This window comes from Rhinoderma darwinii, chromosome 1, assembly GCF_050947455.1.
Source record: "Rhinoderma darwinii isolate aRhiDar2 chromosome 1, aRhiDar2.hap1, whole genome shotgun sequence".
Lineage (NCBI taxonomy): Eukaryota > Metazoa > Chordata > Amphibia > Anura > Rhinodermatidae > Rhinoderma > Rhinoderma darwinii.
In genome coordinates, this window is record NC_134687.1 from 451,476,820 (window position 1) to 451,498,781 (window position 21,962).

Genomic DNA, 21,962 nt, shown 5'->3' on the forward strand with positions numbered 1-21,962 from the left:
AGTTGTAGTTTCTATTGACACTATTTAAAGTACCAAATAATTTACTGGGAAACTGAAAAAAATAAATTGTGGGGGGTGGAATTGGAAAAAACTGTGATTCCTCCATTGTTTTTTAGGTGCGATTAAAAACAACTTTATTCTGTGGCTCAATATGATTACATTGATACTAAATTTATATTGTTTTTACATGTTTTACTACTTTTATAAAGAAAAAACTATTTATTTATAAATTGTTTTGCATCGCCACATTCTGAGAGCCATAACTTTTTTATTTTTTTATCGATTGAGCGTTGTAAGTGCATTTTTTTTTTTTTTGCAGGGCGAGCTGTACTTTCTATTTATACCATTTTTATCACTTTTTCTTAAAAAAAATTTTAGCACTGTGACCAAAAAACAGTGAACATTTTGTTTTTACAGCGTTCACCACGCGTGTTAATGTTATATTGTAATAGTTCGAACTTTTACAGATGCGACGATACCAATTTTGTTTATTTTTTTACATTACTTCAGAGGAAAAATGGGAAACAGGGTTTTTAAATTTTAATGTTTTTTATTTTTTGTACAATAGTGAAAACTTTATTTAACATTTTTAAAAAATGTTATTAGCCCCTCTAGGGGACTTGAACCAGCAAGCGTCAGATCACTGGTACAGTGCACTGCAGTACTAATGTATTGCTGTGCATTGTCATTTTTACAGGCTCTTCTTAAGCCCTGCTAGAGAAGGGGTTAACAAAGGCAGAAAGAAGGCAGACCTGGGGTCCTTCATTACCCCTCGCTGCCATGAAAACCATCGGCACCCTGCGATCGCGGGTAGGAGCCGATGGGCTGTCAAAGGGGACCGCCCCCTCTTTCTAATGGCTTAGATACCATGGTCGCTATTGACCGTGGCTTCTAAGTGGTTAAATGGCCAGTATAAGAGCGATCTCTGTTCTTGCCAGTTAGTGCGAGGTGTCAGCTATAATACACAGCTGACACCCAAAGCGTATGGAGCGGGCTCAGTGCGTTAGCCCACTTCATACTTAAACCCCCTGACCAGGACGTGCAGTTATCTCCAGGTGCGTGAAGGGGTTAATACATGCATATCAAATAACACAACATGCGCTTTGTTTTACACAAAAAGCTTGTGATGATCTAAAGTTTATTAAAATGAATATCTTGTAAATGACCCTTTGACTAATTTTACAGATTTAACTCATTCTAGCATAGATAGAACAAGTTCCTTGCAATATGTGGTCATACAGACATTGAGTGTCCACGCTAAGATAAGTTCTTTAATCAGTTGCTGTTTGTTATAATCCTTTTCTTCACCTCTAACTTTAAACCTGCCCACAAGTTCTCTATTAATTTCCGGGCTGTTGCCTTGAAAGGGTAACACTTTAATGCTATGATCCCCAGGGAAACATGTAATTTCACGAACCTTGTGATATGCGGCACTAAAGTGGATGAATACTAAGTCTCCTGTACCTATAAATTCCTATTCTATTCCCAGTTGCGCAGCTGAGGGATCGGACGTTGCTCTAGTATGGATTTTAACTGCTGCTGATTCATGTTACCTTGAACAATGTAGAGCCTGCCTGTCCCGAATATGCTCACGACGATCCATACCATGACCAGAATGGGGTATTTGATGTGCTGAACGATGCAGTTTTTCCCCATCTGTTCTCCAAGCAGTCATCTGATATATTGTACTTAATGCTCGGTACATTGGATCATACTCTCGTCACTAAAAAAAACGACCTGAACATCAAGCACAATCTTAACAAGAATTCAAAAATAAGCAAAGTACAAGTTTCTTACCATTTTTTTAGTTTTTCCAGTTTTTAAACTGTTTAGCTTATTGAATTTTTTTTGCCATTCGTTTAGTCAATTTCTTTTTCTTGGGTCTGCAGACCTAAAGCCCAGAATCAAGAAGTCTCCTTTGAACAGTTCTCCAACTTTTTGCAAATCTATGTTGTCCCAGCAACCCTTGCAGCTGTCTGCTGGATGCTTTGCAATTCTTTTGGCTTTCTCTGATCAAAATCAAGTAATCTCAAGTGATTATTTCCCTTCTGCAACCAAATTTACCAAAATGTCTTGGTGACAATGGTTCACAGGTCATCACTTTCTTCTGAATTCGGCTGACAGACATCCCTCTAAGGCCTCATTTACACGAGCGTATGCGTTTTGCGCGCGCAAAAAACGCTGCGTTTTGCGCGCGTATGCATGGCGTATGCACTGCGTATACGCAGCCTTGTTGCGTTTTAAACGCGCAAAAGGCATTTGACAGCTCCGTGTGTCATGATGCGCGGCTGCGTGATTTTCACGCAGCCGCCATCATAGAGATGAGGTAGTCGAGGCCCGTCACTGTCCAAGGTGCTGAAAGAGCTAACTGATCGGCAGTAACTCTTTCAGCACCCTCGACAGTGAATGCCGATCACAATATACACCAACCTGTGAAAATAAAAAGACTTTCATACTTACCAAGAACTTCCTGCTTCCCCCAGTCCGGGCTCCCGGCCGTTGCCTTGGTGACGCGTCCCTCTCTTGCCATCCGGCCCCACCTCCCAGGATGACGCCGCAGTCCATGAGACCGCTGCAGCCTGTGATTGGCTGCAGCCTGTGCTTGGCCTGTGATTGGCTGCAGCTGTCATTTGGACTGAACTGTCATCCCGGGAGGTCGGACCGGAGTTATCGGTAAGTCAGAACGTCTTTTTTTTTTTACAGGTTCATGGATTTTCGGAGCGGAAGTCACTGTCCATGGTGCTGAACCAGTTTAACGCTTTCAGCACCGTGGACAGTGACTGTCTCCTGACGTCGCGTACCCGAACATTTTTTACCGGTTTCGGTCAAAACGAGTTTGGCCGAACCCGGTGAAGTTCGGTGCGCTCATCTCGAATTTGACACTCCGTTTGGATGTTTGTAACCAGAAAAGCACGTGGTGCTTTTCTGTTTACATTCAGGAGTTTGACAGCTCTTGCGTGATTTTCGCGCATGCAACGCAGGACCGTCAGTGTGGCATGCGTTGTTTTCACGCACCCATTGAAGTCAATGGGTGCGTGTTGCGTGAAAAACGCAAGAATATAGAACATGTCGTGAGTTTTACGCAACGCACTCACGCAGCGCAAAATTCACGCATCGTCTAAACAGCCCCATAGACTATTATAGGTGCGTACGACACGCGTGAAAAGCACGCGCGTCGCACGCGCGTATAATACGCTCGTGTAAATGAGGCCTAAGGCCTCATTTAGGCCTCATTTACACGAGCGTGTGCGTTTTGCGCACGCAAAAAAACGCTGCGTTTTGCGTGCGCAAAAGGCAATTGACAGCTCCGTGTGTCATCCGTGTATGATGCGCGGCTGCGTGATTTTCGCGCAGCCGCCATCATAGAGATGAGGTAGTCGACGGCTGTCACTGTCCAAGGTGCTGAAAGAGCTAACTGATCGGCAGTAACTCTTTCAGCACCCTCGACAGTGAATGCCGATCACAATCTACACCAACCTGTGAATAAAAAAAGATGTTCACACTTACCATGAACTGCCTGCTTCCTCCAGTCCGGTCTCCCGGCCGTTGCCTTGGTGACGCGTCCCTCTCTTGTCATCCGGCCCCACCTCCCAGGATGACGCGGCAGGCCATGAGACCGCTGCAGCCTGTGATTGGCTGCAGCCTGTGCTTGGCCTGTGATTGGCTGCAGCTGTCACTTGGCCTGAATTGTCATCCCGGGAGGTCGGACTGGAGGAAGAAGCCGGGAGTTATCGGTAAGTCAGAACTTCTTTTTTTTTTTACACGTATATGTATATTGTGATCGAAAGTCACTGTCCATGGTGCTGAAACAGTTTAAGTCTTTCAGCACCGTGGGCAGTGACTGTCTCCTGACGTCGCGTACCCGAACATTTTTTGCCGGGTTCGGTTAAAACGAGTTCGGCCGAACCCGGTGAAGTTCGGTGCGCTCATCTCTAATTTGACACTCCGTTTGGATGTTTGTAACCAGAAAAGCACGTGGTGCTTTTCTGTTTACATTCATCCTTTTGACAGCTCTTGCGTGATTTTCGCGCATGCAACGCAGGACCGTCAGTGTGGCATGCGTTGTTTTCACGCACCCATTGAAGTCAATGGGTGCGTGTTGCGTGAAAAACGCAAGAATATAGAACATGTCGTGAGTTTTACGCAACGCACTCACGCTGCGCAAAATTCACGCATCGTCTAAACAGCCCCATAGACTATTATAGGTGCGTACGACACGCGTGAAAAGCACGCGCGTCGCACGCGCGTATAATACGCTCGTGTAAATGAGGCCTTACACGAACGTATTATACGCGCGTGCGACGCGCGTGCTTTGCACGCATGTCGTACGCACCTATATTAGTCAATGGGGCTGTTTAGACGATGCGTGAATTGCGCTCATTGCGTGTGCGCAGAAAAAAACTCACGACATGTTCTATAATCGTGCGTTTTTCGCGCACTCACGCACCCATTGAAGTCAATGGGTGCGTGAAAACCACGCATGCCGCACGGAAGCACTTCCGTGCGAACTGCGTGATTCGCGCAAGAGCTGTCAAACTCCTGAATGTAAACAGAAAAGCACCACGTGCTTTTCTGTTTACAAACATCCAAACGGAGTGTCAAATTCGAGATGAGCGCCCCGAACTTCACCGGGTTCGGCCAAACTCGTTTTGACCGAAACCGGTAAAAAATGTTCGGGTACGCGACGTCAGGAGACAGTCACTGTCCACGGTGCTGAAAGCGTTAAACTGGTTCAGCACCATGGACAGTGACTTCCGCTCCGAAAATCCATGAACCTGTAAAAAAAAAAAGACGTTCTGACTTACCGATAACTCCGGTCCGACCTCCCGGGATGACAGTTCAGTCAAAGTGACAGCTGCAGCCAATCACAGGCCAAGCACAGGCTGCAGCCAATCACAGGCCAAGCACAGGCTGCAGCCAATCACAGGCTGCAGCGGTCTCATGGACTGCGGCGTCATCCTGGGAGGTGGGGCCGGATGACAAGAGAGGGACGCGTCACCAAGGCAACGGCCGGGAGCCCGGACTGGGGGAAGCAGGAAGTTCTTGGTAAGTATGAAAGTCTTTTTTTATTCACAGGTTGGTGTATATTGTGTTCGGCATTCACTGTCGAGGGTGCTGAAATAGTTACTGCCGATCAGTTAACTCTTTCAGCACCTTGGACAGTGACGGGCGTCGACTAGCCTCATCAATATGATGGCGGCTGCGCGAAAATCACGCAGCCGCGCATCATACACGGATGACACACGGAGCTGCCAAGTGCCTTTTGCGCGCGCAAAACGCAGCGTTTTTTGCGCGCGCAAAACGCACACGCTCGTGTAAATGAGGCCTAACACCAACTTTGTTTCTGATTTTTGTACACCTTCTTTCAGCAAAATTTCAATTTTAGCGTACTTTCGTGGCGTTAGGTCAGACAATTAACCATTAATACTGTGTTGTCGGCGTTGTGCCATGTGACAGTATACTGATGATGTCATTTGTAAAATAAGTATGTAAAATTTTAAAAAATATATAAGTAAGTAAAGCTCAGTAGCAGCAAATAAAAAAATTATTTGAAAACATAGTAGATTAAGTTATGAAAACTCCAAAACAGCACCTGTGTGTTTTTAAAGCATTGCTCAACAAAATTGCTGGCAACATATAAAGTATCAAAACAAAGACAGAATGTCAGATTTTGTTTTGGCTTCTGTAAAGGATCTGCCAGACACAGCTTCTGTGTCGACGCCCGTGGGCAGGGGCGTAGCTAGAGGCTCATGGGCCCCGATGCAAAAATTCTTACTGGGCCCCCCCCCCACAAACTTCTCATGGCCGACGGTCCGCTTTCAGCTGCATCGCTGGGTCTCCTAAGTGACCCAACAATGCAGCACTAGCAGCCGGGGCGTCACTAAGGCTGGGTTCACACACACTATTTACGGACGTAATTCGGGCGTTTTAGCATTGAATTACGTCCGAAAATGCGGCTCAAAAGCGTCGGCAAACATCTGCCCATTCATTTGAATGGGTCTTACGATGTTCTGTGCCGACGGTGATTTTTTTTACGAGCCGCTGTCAAAAGGCGGCGCGTAAAAAAGTGCCTGTCACTTCTTCAGACGTAAATGGAGCCGTTTTCCATGGACTCCATGGAAAACTAGCTTCAATTACGTCCGTAATGGACGCAGCAAAAGACGCCTGCACATGCCATTACGGCTGAAATTACGGTGCTGTTTTCTCCTGAAAACAGGACAGTAATTTCAGCCGTAACGGAGGCTGCCATGTGAACATAGGGCTTAAATTGTCAGGGAAATAGCCCCAATACATATGTGTCCGCCCCAAAAAAAAGTGTGTATATGAGACAGCATAGCATATCTATAGCACTACGACCCTATAAACTATGGATAGGATTAGATACAGTGGCTGAGCAGACAGTATCACACATGATAGGATTAGATACAGTGGCTCAGAAGGCAGTATCACACATGATAGGATTAGATACACAGCTCAGCAGACAGTATCACACATGATAGGATTAGATACAGTGGCTCAGCAGACAGTACCACACATGATAGGATTAGATACAGTGGCTCAGCAGACAGTACCACACATGGTAGGATTAGATACAGTGGCTCAGCAGACAGTATCACACATGATAGGATTAGATACAGTGGCTCAGAAGACAGTACCACACATGATAGGATTAGATACAGTGGCTCAGCAGACAGTATCACACATGATAGGATTAGATACAGTGGCTCAGCAGACAGTATCACACATGATCGGATTAGATATAGGGCCCAGCAGACAGTATCATACATGATTGGATTAGATACACAGCTCAGCAGACTGTATCACACATGATAGGATTAGATACAGGGCCCAGCTCGTTGACATTGCGGCTCCAGCGCTGGACCCAGGATAGGTAAGAATAATAATTTTGCTTCTTTATGTGTTACTGATTATTTTTGTGTTTGTGTTTTTTTTACAGGTTCGGTTGTTGGACTTCGGATACGAGGACTTCAATGACGGCGTTTTTTTTATTCTCAATAAAATGGTTAATGAGGGTTGTTTTTTTATTTCAATAAAATATTTTTTCTATGTGCTTGTATCTTTTTAAACTTTATTATCACCGCCTTAGTAATGGCCGCTGGCTGATTGACAACCTCCATTACTAAGGCGAGGCTTAATGTTAGCCGGTGCAGAGGCTACACTGACCCCCATTATTACCCCGGTACCAACCGCCACCAGGGGTACTGGGAAGAGCCGGGTACAAACCAGTACCCGACCATCTGTAGTGACGGGCAGGCACCGGGGTGGCCGCAGGCTGGTAGTATTAGGCTGGGGAAGGCCAAAAACAGTGGCCCTTCCCACCCTTGTAATGCTGCCTGCTGCTGCTGTGTTGTATCTGTCTGGTTATGAAAATTGGGGGAGACCCGAAATCGTTCTTTCCAATTATTATTATTTTTTTGTTTTTTTTAAATGACGTGGGGTCCCCCCCATTTTTCATAACCAGCCATACAATAAAGCAGCAGCAGGCAGCATTACCAGGATGGGAAGGGCCACTGTTTTTGGCCTTTCCCCTCCTGATAATACCAGCCTGCGGCCACCCCAGTGGCCGACCATCACTACAGATGGTCAGGTACTGGATCGTACCCGGCTCTTCCCAGCACCCCTGGTGGCGGTGGGTACCGGGGTAATAAAGGGGGTTAGTGTTAGCCTCTGCATCCGCTAACACTAAGCCCCGCCTTAGCAATGGATGCTGTCAATCAGCCGGCGGCCATTACTAAGGCGGTAGTAATATAGTTTAAAAAAAAACCACAAAGACATAGAAAAAATATTTTATTGAAATAAAAAAAAAACCCACACAACCCTCATTAACCATTTTATTAATAAAAAAAAAGCCGTCATCGAAGTAGTCCTGGAATCCGCCGTAGTCCAACGACCGAACCTGTAAGAAAACACACAAAATATGATTAGTAACACATGTGTTAGGGTATGTGCACACACACTAATTACGTCCGTAATTGACGGACGTATTTCGGCCGCAAGTACCGGACCGAACACAGTGCAGGGAGCCAGGCTCCTAGCGTCGTACTTATGTACGACGCTAGGAGTCCCTGCCTCGCTGCCGGACAACTGTCCCGTACTGAAAACATGTTTACAGTATGGGACAGTTGTCCTGCAGCGAGCCAGGGACTCCTAGCATCGTACATAAGTATGATGCTAGGAGCCCGGCTCCCTGCACTGTGTTCGGTCCTTTACTTGCGGCCGAAATACGTCCGTCAATTACGGACGTAATTAGTGTCTGTGCACATACCCTAAGGCTTAGATACAGGGCCCATGTGTGATACTGTCTGTGGGACCCTGTATCTAAGCCTACCACACTGTAGGTTTAGATACAGGGTCCAGCAGACAGTAATCTTATACAGTATAAGATTACTGTGTGCTGGGGCCCTGTATCTAAACCTAAAGTGTGGTAGGCTTAGATACAGGGCCCAGCAGACAGGATCACGCATGGGCCATGTATCTAAGCCTACCATGTGATTGGCTTAGATACAGGGCCCAGCAGACAGGATCACACAATCTGTGATCCTGTCTCATGGGCCCCCTAAGCCTGATACATCGTAGGCTTAGGGGTTGTGCAGTCCCTAAACATTGATGGCGTATCCACAGGATAGGCCATCAATAGCTGATGTGTCGCCCGGGACCCGCAAATCAGCTGTTTTGAAGGGGCCGCAGCACTCGTACGAGAGCTGCTTCCCCTTCATTTCACTACTCGCTCACACTGTGAATCGCCGACACCGATTCACAGTGTGACCGGAATGAAGTGACAGGAATGAAGGGGAGCAGCTCTCGTACGAGTGCTGCGGCCCCTTCAAAACAGCTGATTGGCGGGTCCCGGGAGTCGGACCCCGCCAGTCAGGGCTAACCTTACCTTCCTCTTCGGCCGCGGCGGGAGTTCTGTAGTCTCGATGCTGTGCGCGGCGGCATAGCGCTGTGACGTCATGCGCTGCGCACAGCGCTTGACGTCAGGACCTCAGCTGCGATCCGGGAACCAGGAAGGTAAGTTACTATATTAACTTTTTATTGATGTGGTGCGGGGGGCCGTGGGAGGAGTGGGAGAGCCTATCACAGCCTGGCCAGACGGAGATAGCTCCAGCCCTCTGTCTATTTATACCTGCATTTCCTGCTCCTCCAGTGCCTGTGATTCTTTCCTGCTTCCTGGCTCTGCTGCTGCTGCTATTATTATTGACCTTGCTTCATTTTGACCCTGGCTTTACTGACTACGCTCCTGCTCTGCGATTTGTACCTCGTACTCTCCTGGTTTGACTCGGCTCGTTCACTACTCTTGTTGCTCACTGTGTTGCCGTGGGCAACTGCCCCATTTCCCTTAGCTTCTGTGTACCCTTGTCTGTTTGTCTGTCATGCACTTATTGAGCGTAGGGACCGTCGCCCAGTTGTACGCCGTCGCCTAGGACGGGCCGTTGAAAGTAGGCAAGGACTGAGTGGCGGGTAGATTAGGGCTCACCTGTCTGTATCCCTACCCCGTCATTACATAATCATAGGCCCATATACCTTTTCTACCCTGGTCCCTGACACTACTATGGACCCCCTTGAGACCCTGGCTCAGCAAATGCAGGGCCTCTCCCTACAGGTCCAAGCCCTGGCTCAGAAGGGCAACCAGCATGATGCTACCCTGGTAGTGCCCCCCACCTCACCTCTTGAACCCCACCTCAAGTAGCCTGACCGGTTCTCAGGGGACCGGAAGACTTTTTTCTCCTTTCGGGAGAGTTGTAGGCTCTATTTCCGTTTAAAGCTACACTCCTCAGGTTCTGAGAGCCAGCGAGTGGGTATAATTATGTCCCAGCTCCAGGATGGGCCCCAAGAATGGGCCTTCTCCTTGGCTCCTGACGCCCCTGAACTTTCCTCTGTTGATCTTTTTTTTCTGCTCTCGGGCTCATCTATGACGAGACTGATAAGACTGCCTTTGCCGAGAGTTAGCTGGTGACCTTACGTCAGGGTAAGAGACCCGTTGAGGAGTACTGTTCTGACTTTAGGAAGTGGTGTGTAGCTTCTCGGTGGAATGACCCTGCCTTGAGGTGCCAGTTTAGATTGGGTCTGTCGAACGCCCTGAAAGACCTGTCAGTTAGCTATCCCTCTTCTGACTCCCTAGATCAGGTTATGGCTTTAGCGGTACGTCTTGACCGACGTCTCAGGGAACGACGACAGGAAAGTTTTTGTGCCTTCCCCTCTGACCCCCCCCCATGATGGCTCCCGAGGTTCCGTTGCTTCATTCTTCCACGGAAAACTCGGATGAACCTATGCAACTCGGGGCCTCCGTGTCTCCCCAACAACGTAGAGAGTTCCACAGGAAGAATGGTCTCTGCTTCTACTGTGGGGATGACAAGCATCAAGTGAACAACTGTCCTAGGCGTAAGAATAAGCAGCCGGAAGAACTTCCGCGCCTAAGTGACCATCGGGGAGGTCATTTGGGCGCACAGGTATTTTCCGTATATATGAAACCTAATAAGATCTTGCTTCCCTTTCAGGTCTCTTTTGAGGGTAGGTCTGCCACCGGCAGTGCCTTTGTGGATTCAGGGTCTTCTGCTAATATTATGTCTGTGGAATTTGCTATGTCTCTAGCTATGCCATTGATTGACTTGCCTAAACCTGTCCCGGTAGTGGGTATCGACTCCACTCCTCTTGCTAATGGTTATTTTACACAGCATACCCCTGTTTTTGAACTCCTTGCTGGCTCCATGCATTTGGAGCAGTGCTCTGTACTGGTGATGCAGGGATTATCGTCCGATTTGGTTTTAGGCCTTCCCTGGTTGCAGATGCATAATCCCACGTTTAACTGGAATACTGGGGATCTTACCAAATGGGGTAATGAATGCATGACGTCATGTTTTTCTGTTAATTTTATCTCCCTCCCTGAGGAGGTGAACACTCTACCTGAGTTTATTCAGGACTTCGCTGATGTTTTTTCTAAAAAGGCCTCCGAAGTGTTACCTCCTCATAGAGAATTCGATTGCGCAATCGATTTGGTACCAGGAGCTAAGCTCCCTAAGGGTAGGATATTTAATCTCTCTTGTCCCGAACGTGAAGCCATGAGAGAGTATATCCAGGAATGCCTGGCCAAGGGTTATATTCGCCCCTCTACTTCTCCGGTAGGTGCTGGCTTCTTCTTCGTAGGGAAGAAGGATGGTGGTCTTAGGCCGTGCATTGACTACCGAAACTTGAATAAGGTCACTGTAGGGAACCAGTATACCCTTCCTTTGATTCCTGATCTCTTCAATCAGGTTCAGGGGGCCCAATGGTTCTCTAAGTTTGATCTACGGGGGGCTTATAACCTTATCCGCATCAAAGAGAGTGATGAGTGGAAGACTGCGTTTAACACGCCCGAAGGTCATTTCGAATACCTCGTCATGCCCTTTGGGTTGTGTAATGCTCCCGCGGTCTTCCAGAATTTCATAAATTAGATTTTAAGAGACTACCTGGGGGTATTTCTTGTAGTGTACCTTGATGACATACTTGTGTTTTCCAAGGACTGGTCCTCCCACATTGAGCATGTCAGGAAGGTGCTCCAGGCCCTTCGGGAAAACAGACTGTTTGCTAAAACCGAAAAATGTGTGTTTGGGGTGCAGGAGATACCATTTTTGGGTCAAATCCTCACTCCTCATAAATTCCGCATGGACCCTGCCAAGGTTCAGGCTGTGGCTGCATGGGTCCAACCTGACTCCCTGAAGGCTTTACAGTGCTTCCTGGGGTCTGCTAATTATTACAGGAGATTTATTGCTAACTTCTCGGTCATCGCTAAGCCTCTTACGGATCTTACTCGAAAAGGTGCTGACCTCCTCCACTGGCCTCCAGAGGCGGTCCAGGCTTTTGAGGTCCTTAAGAAGTGCTTTATCTCGGCCCCTGTGCTGATTCAGCCTAAACAAATGGAGCCATTCATCGTGGAGGTTGACACCTCCGAGGGGGGAGTGGGTGCTGTCTTGTCCCAGGGTACCAGGTCCCTCACCCATCTCCGTCCCTGTGCCTACTTCTCCAGGAAGTTCTCGCCCACTGAGAGTAAATATGATATTGGCAACCGCAAACTCTTAGCCATTAAATGGGCATTTGAAGAGTGGCGCCACTTCCTGGATGGGGCTAGGCACCAGGTAACGGTCCTTACGGACCACAAGAATCTGGTTTTCTTAGAATCTGCCCGGAGGCTAAACCCGAGACAAGCTCGATGGGCGTTATTTTTTACCAGATTCAACTTTTTGGTCACCTATAGGGCTGGGTCTAAAAATATTAAGGCTGATGCACTGTCGCGTAGCTTCATGGCCAGCCCTCCTTCGGAGGAAGATCCTGCTTGTGTTTTGCCCCCATGTATAATAATTTCCTCTGTTGATTCTGACTTAGCCTCCGAAATTGCGGCTGATCAAAGTTCAGCTCCCGGGAACCTTCCTGAGAACAAGCTGTTTGTTCTCCTGCAATTCCGGCTAAGGGTACTCAGGGAAAATCATGACTCTGCACTATCTGGCCATCCAGGCATCCTGGGTACCAAGCATCTCATTGCCAGAAACTATTGGTGGCCTGGGTTGCTAAAAGACGTTAAGGCGTACGTCGCCGCTTGTGAAATTTGTGCTAGGTCCAAGACTCCCAGGTCCCGACCAGCGGGCTTACTATGTTCTTTGCCCATTCCCCAGAGACCTTGGACCATATCTCCATGGATTTTATCACCGATTTGCCTCCATCTCAAGGCAAGTCGGTGGTGTGGGTTGTAGTAGACCGCTTCAGTAAGATGTGCCACTTTGTGCCCCTCAAGAAACTACCCAATGCTAAGACGTTAGCTACCTTGTTTGTCAAACACATCCTGCGTCTCCATGGGGTCCCTGTCAATAATGTTTCGGACAGAGGGGTATAATTTGTTTCATTGTTTTGGAGAGCCTTCTGTAAAAATTTGGAGATTGATCTGTCCTTCTCCTCTGCCTTCCATCCTGAAACTAATGGCCAAACCGAGAGGACTAATCAGTCTCTAGAACAATATTTAAGGTGTTTTATCTCTGACTGTCAATATGATTGGGTCTCATTCATTCCCCTCGCCAAATTTTCCCTTAATAACCGGGTCAGTAACTCATCAGGGGTCTCCCCCTTTTTCTGTAATTTTGGGTTTAATCCACGGTTCTCCTCCATTTCACCTGGTAGTTCCAACAATCCCAAGGTAGAGGTCGTTCATCGGGAACTGTGCACAGTCTGGGCCCAGGTTCAGAAGAACCTAGAGGTGTCCCAGAGCATACAAAAAACTCAGGCAGATAGAAGACGTTCTGCTAACCCCTTGTTTATGGTCGGGGATCTGGTGTGGTTATCGTCTAAGAACTTGCGCCTTAAGGTCCCGTCCAAGAAGTTTGCTCCCCGGTTTATAGGGCCGTATAAGGTAATTGAAGTTCTCAATCCTGTCTCCTTCCGACTGGAGTTGCCCCCATGTTTTCGAATACACAACGTGTTTCATGCCTCCCTCCTTAAACGCTGCTCCCCGTCCTTGGCTCCCTCGAGAAAACCTCCTGTCCCCGTTCTCACCCCTGAGGGGGTGGAATTCGAGGTGGCCAAGATTGTGGACAGCAAGATGGTCCAAGGCTCCCTCCAGTACCTGGTCCATTGGAGAGGATACGGGCCTGAGGAGAGGACTTGGGTACCCGCCCGGGATGTTCACGCTGGGGTATTGGTCAGGAGGTTCCACCTTCGTTTCCCCAATAAACCAGGTCCACCTATAAAGGGTCCGGTGGCCCCTCATAAAAGGGGGGGTACTGTAAGGGATCTGCCAGGCACAGCTTCTGTGTATACGCCCATAGGTAATGAGTCTGCACTTGCTTCTATGTCTGTGAAACTGACTCCATCTTCCACCACTCAGGATAGCAGGCTTAGGAGTGGGAGAGCCTATCACAGCCTGGCCAGACGGAGCTAGCTCCCGCCCTCTGTCTATTTATACCTGCCTTTCCTGTTCCTCCTTGCTTGTGATTCTTCTCGTGTGGTCTCCTGGCCCTGCTGCAGCTTCTGAACTATTTGACCCTGCTTCATACTGACCCTGGCTTACTGACTACTCTCCTTCTCTGCGTTTGGTACCTCGTACACTCCTGGTTTGACTCGGCTTGTTCACTACTCTCCTGCTCAGCGTTTGGTACCTCGTACACTCCTGGTTTGACTCGGCTCGTTCACCACTCTTGTTGCTCACGGTGTTGCCGTGGGCAACTGCCCCATTTCCCTTAGCTTTGTGTACCCTTGTCTGTTTGTCTGTCGTGCACTTACTGAGCATAGGGACCGTCGCCCAGTTGTACCCCGTCGCCTAGGGCGGGTCGTTGCAAGTAGGCAGGGACTGAGTGGCGGGTAGATTAGGGCTCACTTGTCTGTTTCCCTACCCCAATCATTACAAAATTGTTGATATTTCTAATAATTTGGCCAACACTGTATTCTCTTGTATAGACTATGCAGGGTGATGAGATTGTGCAGAGCGCTTGCGCAGACCTGGTATCTAACCACTGTATGTGACCACTAGACATAACCCCTGCCTCCGTCTTCTGTACATTATTGGCTTAGCCAGTTGTGAGAGGTTGTGATAAAAACACACATCGTTGGTTGCCAGGGAGACGCTGATTCCTGACAAAAAGTAAAATAAGAAAAAGCAAACTACATACTAGGACATATCCAGCACAAAAATTGTATCGAACGTTATTCAGTGAGAGATATAAATACCATTTCACAAGGCTATTGACTTATACTGTAGAAAGAGTACAATATATTTAAAACACGCTGATTCTACTGTCAGCGCTTTACACAGGGATGTTTAACCCCAAAAGGACATGGCCAATCTTCATTTTTTCATTTTTGTTTTTTCCTCCCCGCCTTCCAAAAGCCATAACTTTTAACCACGGACAGGTGTCCGGGCCCCTGCAAAAGATAGGACATGTCCTATTTTTTGCTTTTTATGGTGCGTGCTCCCATAAGCAGGGGCCGAAAATGCGGGTGGCTGTCCACGGCCGCCAGTGGCTGGCCGTGCCCATATTTTTTCGTCGACATATCCTTATGAGGGCTTGTTTTTTGCAGGACAAGTTGTAGCTTTTCATGGCACCATTTATTGTACCGCATAATGTACTCGGAAGCTGAAATAATTTATTTGAGTTATTTGTGGGTTGAAATGAAAAAAAAAAACCTGTGATTACGCCGGTTTTGGGGGGGGTTGTTTTTACAGCGTCCATCAGGTGATAAAAACTACATGTTTACCTTATTCTACCAGTTGATATGATTACGGCGATACCAAATTACCAAATGTTTTTCTTTTATATTTTAGCACTTTTTAGAAAAGAATACGATTTGCTTAAAAAAAAAAATTGTTTTTGTGTCGCCATAGTCTGAGAGTCATAACTTTTTATTTTTCCGTCAATTGAGCGATGTGAGGACTTATTTTTTGCGGGGCGAGCTGTAGTTTTTACTGATACCATTTTGTGTTAGATGCAACTTTTTGTTCAATTTTTATTCAATTTTTTTGGAGAGCTAAGGTGACCAAAAAGATCAATTTGTGTGTTTCATATATTTATTTTACGGCATTCACCGAGCAGGTTAAATAACGCTATATTGTGATAGTTTGGACTTTTACGGACACGGTGATACTAGTTATGGTAACTTTTATTTTTTTTAACATTGTTTTATGGAAAAAATGGGAATACTAATGTATTGCAGTATAGCCCTATACTGACCTAGGGGGCCACCATTAGGCCCCCAGGCTGCCATGACAACCATCGGCAGCCCGAGATCACGTCGTGTGGGGGGCAATGGTACATCGGAGGGGGCTGCCCCTGATTCTAACGATTTAAGTGATTTCTGATTGTATTACACATCCGTCACCCGCTAAGTATGGAGCACGCTCAGCCTGTGAGCCTGCTCCATACTTCCCCTTAACGGCTGCAACGTACATTTATGTGGCATGTCGTTAAGGGGATAGTATTCCATTTATCTCTGCAAGTTGTGCTGTACTGAACTTCAGGATTTTTTTCAGTGATTATATATAATCAGATAATTTTATGCTGATCATTGATCAGTAGCACAGATCATCCCCTGTATGTGCTGTTTCCCTTTCAATGCCCAAATTGATACTGCCCCATTATATGCATATGTATGTCCCCCATTCAGGGTATACATGTTGCCATTGGGAATAGTAGCATACTCTTCCAAAGCATATACACATCAATAATTGATTTCATTAGTGAAACACCAGTCGTAACCTACAGAAGGGGGAAAAATGTACAAGACCATTTGGTTCATAGTTACCTCTCCAAAAAGAAAGAAGGCTCGATAAAAAAAAAAAACAAGAGCAGACACAGATGTGGTCACTTCTCAGCATGCAACTACATATGTACTGGAAAAAGTTTCATGAGTATATCCACCTATAAAACATATGAGATCAGAGATTTTATCAATTGCTCTACAATAGGAGTTGTTTATCTGATAACCTGGTCATGTTCAGTAAACTACGTGGGGGAAACTAACAGTTTAGGCGTCGTATTAGAGATCATGTGTGTATGATGTGGAAAACCAACGAGACACACCAATAGCCCAACATGTCTTGAAATATCATCAGGGTGATCCAAGATGTCTCAAATTTCAGGGAATTAAATGGCTCAGACCCCCACTACATGGAGGTAACTGGGACAACCTTATACTTAAGAAGGAGTCACAATGGACCTTTGGGCTAGAAACTGTGAAGCCGAAAAAGGCATAAATTATTTTATTTTATTTGCATGTTTCATAAAGTAGAAATTAATAGATAACCACCAGCCAATTATGCTGGGATCAGTACGGTTGTGTGATAACCATTCCAACTACTCTTTTTCAATATCATGGTTTAGTTTTGTACACTGTACTGCGTGCCAAAAAGCACATGTGCATAAGGCCTAAAAAGGTACAGGTAATATTTCCATGTAGCTTTAGGTTGGGCACCCAGAATCAATTCCACTGATGGGCGATATGCACCACATCCGACACTGCTAAAGGGTGCTCAAGATCAAGGTTGATATTGGGCAGTAATTAGACACTACAGAATAAAGATATCAGGCAGTAGAACAGTCAAACAGTTAAAATATGAATATATAGTCTGAAGGTCACTAGCTAAGAGACCAAGAATACATTTAGGCACCCTGCAGACGGCCTTGCCAGTAATCACGGGCCGCGGACAGCCACCCACATTTTTGGCCCCTGCTTATGGGAGCACGCTCCGTAAAAAGCAAAAAATAGGACATGTCCTATCTTTTGCAGGGGCAAGAACACCTGTCCGTGGTCAATAGAAGTGACTGGGTCCATAATTGTGGACCATAATTACAGTCCGCAATTACGGAAAAATTCTACAGCCGTGTGCATGGGGCCTTAGAGGGATTCTCTGGGATAATAACATTGATGGCATATCGTTATCCGTTAATATTTGATCAGTAGGTATAGGACCACTTGAACTTTTGCTTAAGTCCAAACGTTGTATATATGTGTTGTTGTGTTAATAAACACTATATCAATCACCTGCATAGATGCAATCACTCTTTCTATGGATTTTGGAATATCTTTGGTACTGGTTTTGGGATTACTGCATGTGTTAGTGACTGTTGCATCCCAATATATTGCTGTTGTATGCTGCTGTTGTCCCTATGCAAAGTAATTGTGAGTACAAATTCAAGCCACTTTGCTTTGTGACAGGGGCGTAGCTAAAGGCTCATGGGCCACCGATGCAAAAGTTCTTATTGGGCCCCCCGCCAAAATCAGTGGGCCTTCCCATCCTGGTAATGCGAGCTTGTTGCTGCTGTGTTGTATCTGGCTGGTCATGAAAATTGGGGGGGACCCCACATCGTTCTTTCCAATTATTTTTTTTAAATGACGTGGTGTCCCCCATTTTTAATAACCAGCCAGATATAACATAGCAGCAGCAGGTAAGCATTACTGGGGGGGCGCTGTTTCTGGCCTATCCCAGCCTAATAATACCAGCATGTGGCCGCCCCAGTATCCGACCATCACTACGGATGGTCAAGTACTGGATCGTTTCCGGCACCCCTGGTGGCGGTGTGTACCAGGGTAATAATGGGGGTTAGTGTTAGCCTCTGCACCGGCTAACACTAAGCCCCGCCTTAGTAATGGATGCTGTCAATCAACCGGCGGCCATTACTAAGGCGGTAGTAATATAGTTTAAAAAAAACACAGACATAGAATTTTTTTTTATTGAACTAAAAATCCCACACAACCCTCATTAACCATTTTATTGATAATAAAAAAAAGCCGCCATCGAAGTAGTCCTCGAATCCGACGTAGTCCAACAACTGAACCTGTAAAAAAACACAAACACAAAAAAAAAGATTAGTAATATATGTGGTAGGCTTAGATACAGGGCCTATGTGTGATACTGTCTGTTGGACCCTGTATCTAAGCCTACCACAAGGTAGGGGACCCCGCCAATCAGCAGTTTTGAAGGGGCTGCAGCGCTCGTATGAGAGCTGCTTTCCCTTCATTTCCCTTATTTGCTCACACTGTGATTCGTGAGTCACCGACACAGATTCACAGTGTGAGCAAGTGACCGGAATGAAGGGGAAGCAGCTCTCGTACGAGCGCTGCGGCCCCTTCAAAACAGCTGATTGGCGGGGTCCGGGAGTTGGACCCCGACCTATCAGCTTCAGCAGACAGGCATATTAAACTTTCCCTCCTCTTCGGCCACAGCGGGGGTCCTGACTCTATCCAGGGTTGGGATGTTGTGCGCGGCGCATACTGTTGTGACGTCATTCACTGCGCACAGCACTGTGATGTCAGGACCTCCGCTGCGCTCCGGAACCAGGAGGGTAAGTACTGTCAGTTACTATGGTAACAGGGGCCCGCTGCCCCAGTTACTATAGTAACTTTTTATTGATGTGGTGTGGGGGGCCACGGGCCCCCCTGGCATCGTGGCCCAGTTGCAATTGCGACCGCTGTGACCCCTATAGCTACGCCACTGCTTTGTGAATTTTTTGAATTATTAATTTAATGATTAATAAAGAGAGTGGAATACAGTTCCATTTGTTTAATAAACAAATTAGTCATATACACAGTACCTTAACCCCTTAACGACCATCGTATAGTATTTTTACGGTGGCTGTTCTGGGTAGTTCTTCTGAAGCACCGCTTTTTCATGGTGGCACTTCAGAAGTTGTTTTGCGGGCTCTCCCTCTGAAGCCAGGGCTGTTGCTAATAGACTTGGGCTTCAGGGCAATGATCAGAGACCAATAGCAGTGGTCTCCGATCATTTGATCTCTTTGAGAACCATTCACAGTGATCACAAAAGTTAAACAAAGTTATGTCCCTCCCTGTCTTTCTGTCTCTCCTCACACTTGCTACTTTTTATGAGAAGAGGCGGAGAGAATAAATTTACTATGAAAAAAACACGAATTAACTGAAAATATAATATATATATAGAGAATCCAAAAATCAGGCAGCACTCCAAGGTATAAGCAAAGTAGAAAAAGGTGCTTTATTGGTCCATATACACACAACGTTTCAGCTCAACACAGGAGCCTTTCTCAAGTGAACAGATTCATGTCATGACCACACATTTATAAGACAACCAATATTATAAAAAAGTAGTGCCAATAAAATGCAACAACACATATAAGGTTGCCAAAAGGTGCATGGTGAATTCATATATGCAACGTTAAATGAGTAAGGAATGTGTTATAAAGATACTATCACAACAGGACTGTAATACATAACATAATACATTACAGAAAGTTTTATATAGTCTAACAATCTTTTAATTGTATATAATTAGATAGGATCGTGCACATGTGTAGCTATCACTACACTTGAGGGACTCACCGAGAGTAAGGATCTGGCTCCAATGTAAACACAAAACATGTGCCGGAAATGGTGGGACACATAGACGAGATCCTCCTCGAGTGAACGCATATATATGTTAGCATATGTAGGGGCAATGTTGGAGCCCATGGCAGTTCCCTGGCATTGGATAAAAAACTGGTCACGAAAAAGGAAATAATTATTTGATAGAATAATTTCCAAAAGTGATAATATAAAGGATCTACATTCAATAGAGTAATCCGATTGTTGTAGTAATATCTCAATCCACCCTCATGCTGTATGGACGTGTAAAGCGAAGTAACATCGAAGGAGGCCAAAATTATCTCCGCTCCTTCAACAAGTTTAATCTCCTGTAATTTATTTTAAAAATCCACTGTGTCCCATATATAAGAACGTGCCCCCATAGCAAATTCCCTTAGACATCTGTCAAGAAAAATCGCTATATTAGAAAAAATAGAATCAGACCCAGAGACGATCGGTCGCCCTGGCGGGTCTGTCAGAGTTTTATGAATTTTAGGCAATATATATATATATATATATATATATATATATATATATATATATATATATATATATATATCATGGGGGTAATGGAATGTTCGACAATCAGAAATTTTTTCAAGTCATCATCAATGAGGCCCCCATTACTGGCGTCATTGATAACGTTTTGAACAGTCCTGGATATATCAAATTTAGGGTCATACGAGATTGGTGTATAGATCGCTGTGTCTGCAAGCTGGCGGTATATTTCCTTCAAATATTGTGAGGTATCCATGATGACAGTAGCCCCGCCATTATCAGCCGGTTTGATAGTAATACTGTCATCATGGATCAATTCATCAAGGGCCGTAGCCTCATCCTTTGTCAAATTATTATATGTGAATGTTTCATCCTCATATCTAGATTTCAAATTACATATATCTCTTTTCACAACATTAATAAAGGCATCAACCCCAGAATCAGTAAAAGATGAAACAAAAGCACTCTTATTGTATAGACCGAAAATTTTGAGCTCTAATTCAGTTAGCCTTGCCTTAGGAATGGGTACATTCTACACTGACTTATTCGTTAAAACTACGGATAGGAATAGCTTACTGAGATATGACAGCTCACATCCTAGAAAAAGGATTAATTCTTTGCCAGTTAGTCAACTTATGCGAACCAAGAGAATCATAGATAGACCTGACAAACTTTCTGTTGGCCTTGATCAGATGATGGATAAGTTCAAAGCCAGAGGATACCCCAAGCGTATATTAGAACAGCATAGACGTAGAGTGGATTCTACCCCTAGAGCTGATCTTTTACAGGACAGGATACACAGGGATCAAAAACGTATCCCATTTAGTACCACTCATACACAGATGAGTAATCGGATATATGATGTTATACGGTTACATTGGCTCATGTTGGGTCGATGTTTCCCACATGTAGAACCTTTCAGAAAACTGCCTCTGTTCACTTACTGTAGACAACCCAATTTGAGAGATAAGTTAGTCAAATCGGACTTTGGTCCATCAAGAATCAAACGACAGACTTTTTTATCTTCCCCGAAGAAGGGTTGTTACCCATGTCTCAGTTGTACGAACTGTACGCTTTTGGTTAAGGGCAGTCAGTTTGTGCATCCTGACACTGGTAAACAATTCTTCATCAATTACTTTTTGACATGCAATACTGAATTTATTATTTATGTACTCCAATGCCCTTGCCGTCTCCTGTATGTAGGAGAAACGACACTTGATGCCAAAATGAGACTGAACCAACACCGTTATACTATACAAAAAAAGAGACTTGACCTTCCGGTCTCTAAACATTTTTCTGGCTTCAAACACGGTGAAAGAGACTTGAAATTTTGGATAGTAGATCATGTACTCCCACTACGTAGGGGTGGCGATAGAGTTAGATTCTTGAAACGCTGCGAGTTGCAGTGGATCTACAGATTGGGTACACTTAAACCAGGTGGCTTAAACGTTGAGTTTCCTCTGGGTACCGTTATTAAATAAATTTTGCATACAGTTACACCTCTTACATTAGATATTCAATCCACGTCTTCCTTGGTATCAGGATTGATTACCATTTCATGTCTTTTTCAAAATGTTATTACATGTTTTTAATACACTTCTCTTTATTCACAG

At 45.5% G+C, this 21,962-nt stretch overlaps 2 protein-coding genes across 2 annotated transcripts in view; both read left to right on the plus strand.

Annotated features, from left to right (window-relative positions):
• The window catches only part of LOC142657153 (immunoglobulin lambda-1 light chain-like), a 542,745-nt gene that overhangs the window by 449,894 nt on the left and 70,889 nt on the right, over positions 1-21,962 (plus strand). The gene's annotated exons all lie outside the window — the stretch shown is intronic.
• LOC142657142 (immunoglobulin lambda-1 light chain-like) overlaps positions 1-21,962 on the plus strand; it is a 182,518-nt gene that overhangs the window by 92,779 nt on the left and 67,777 nt on the right. The window lies entirely within an intron of this gene.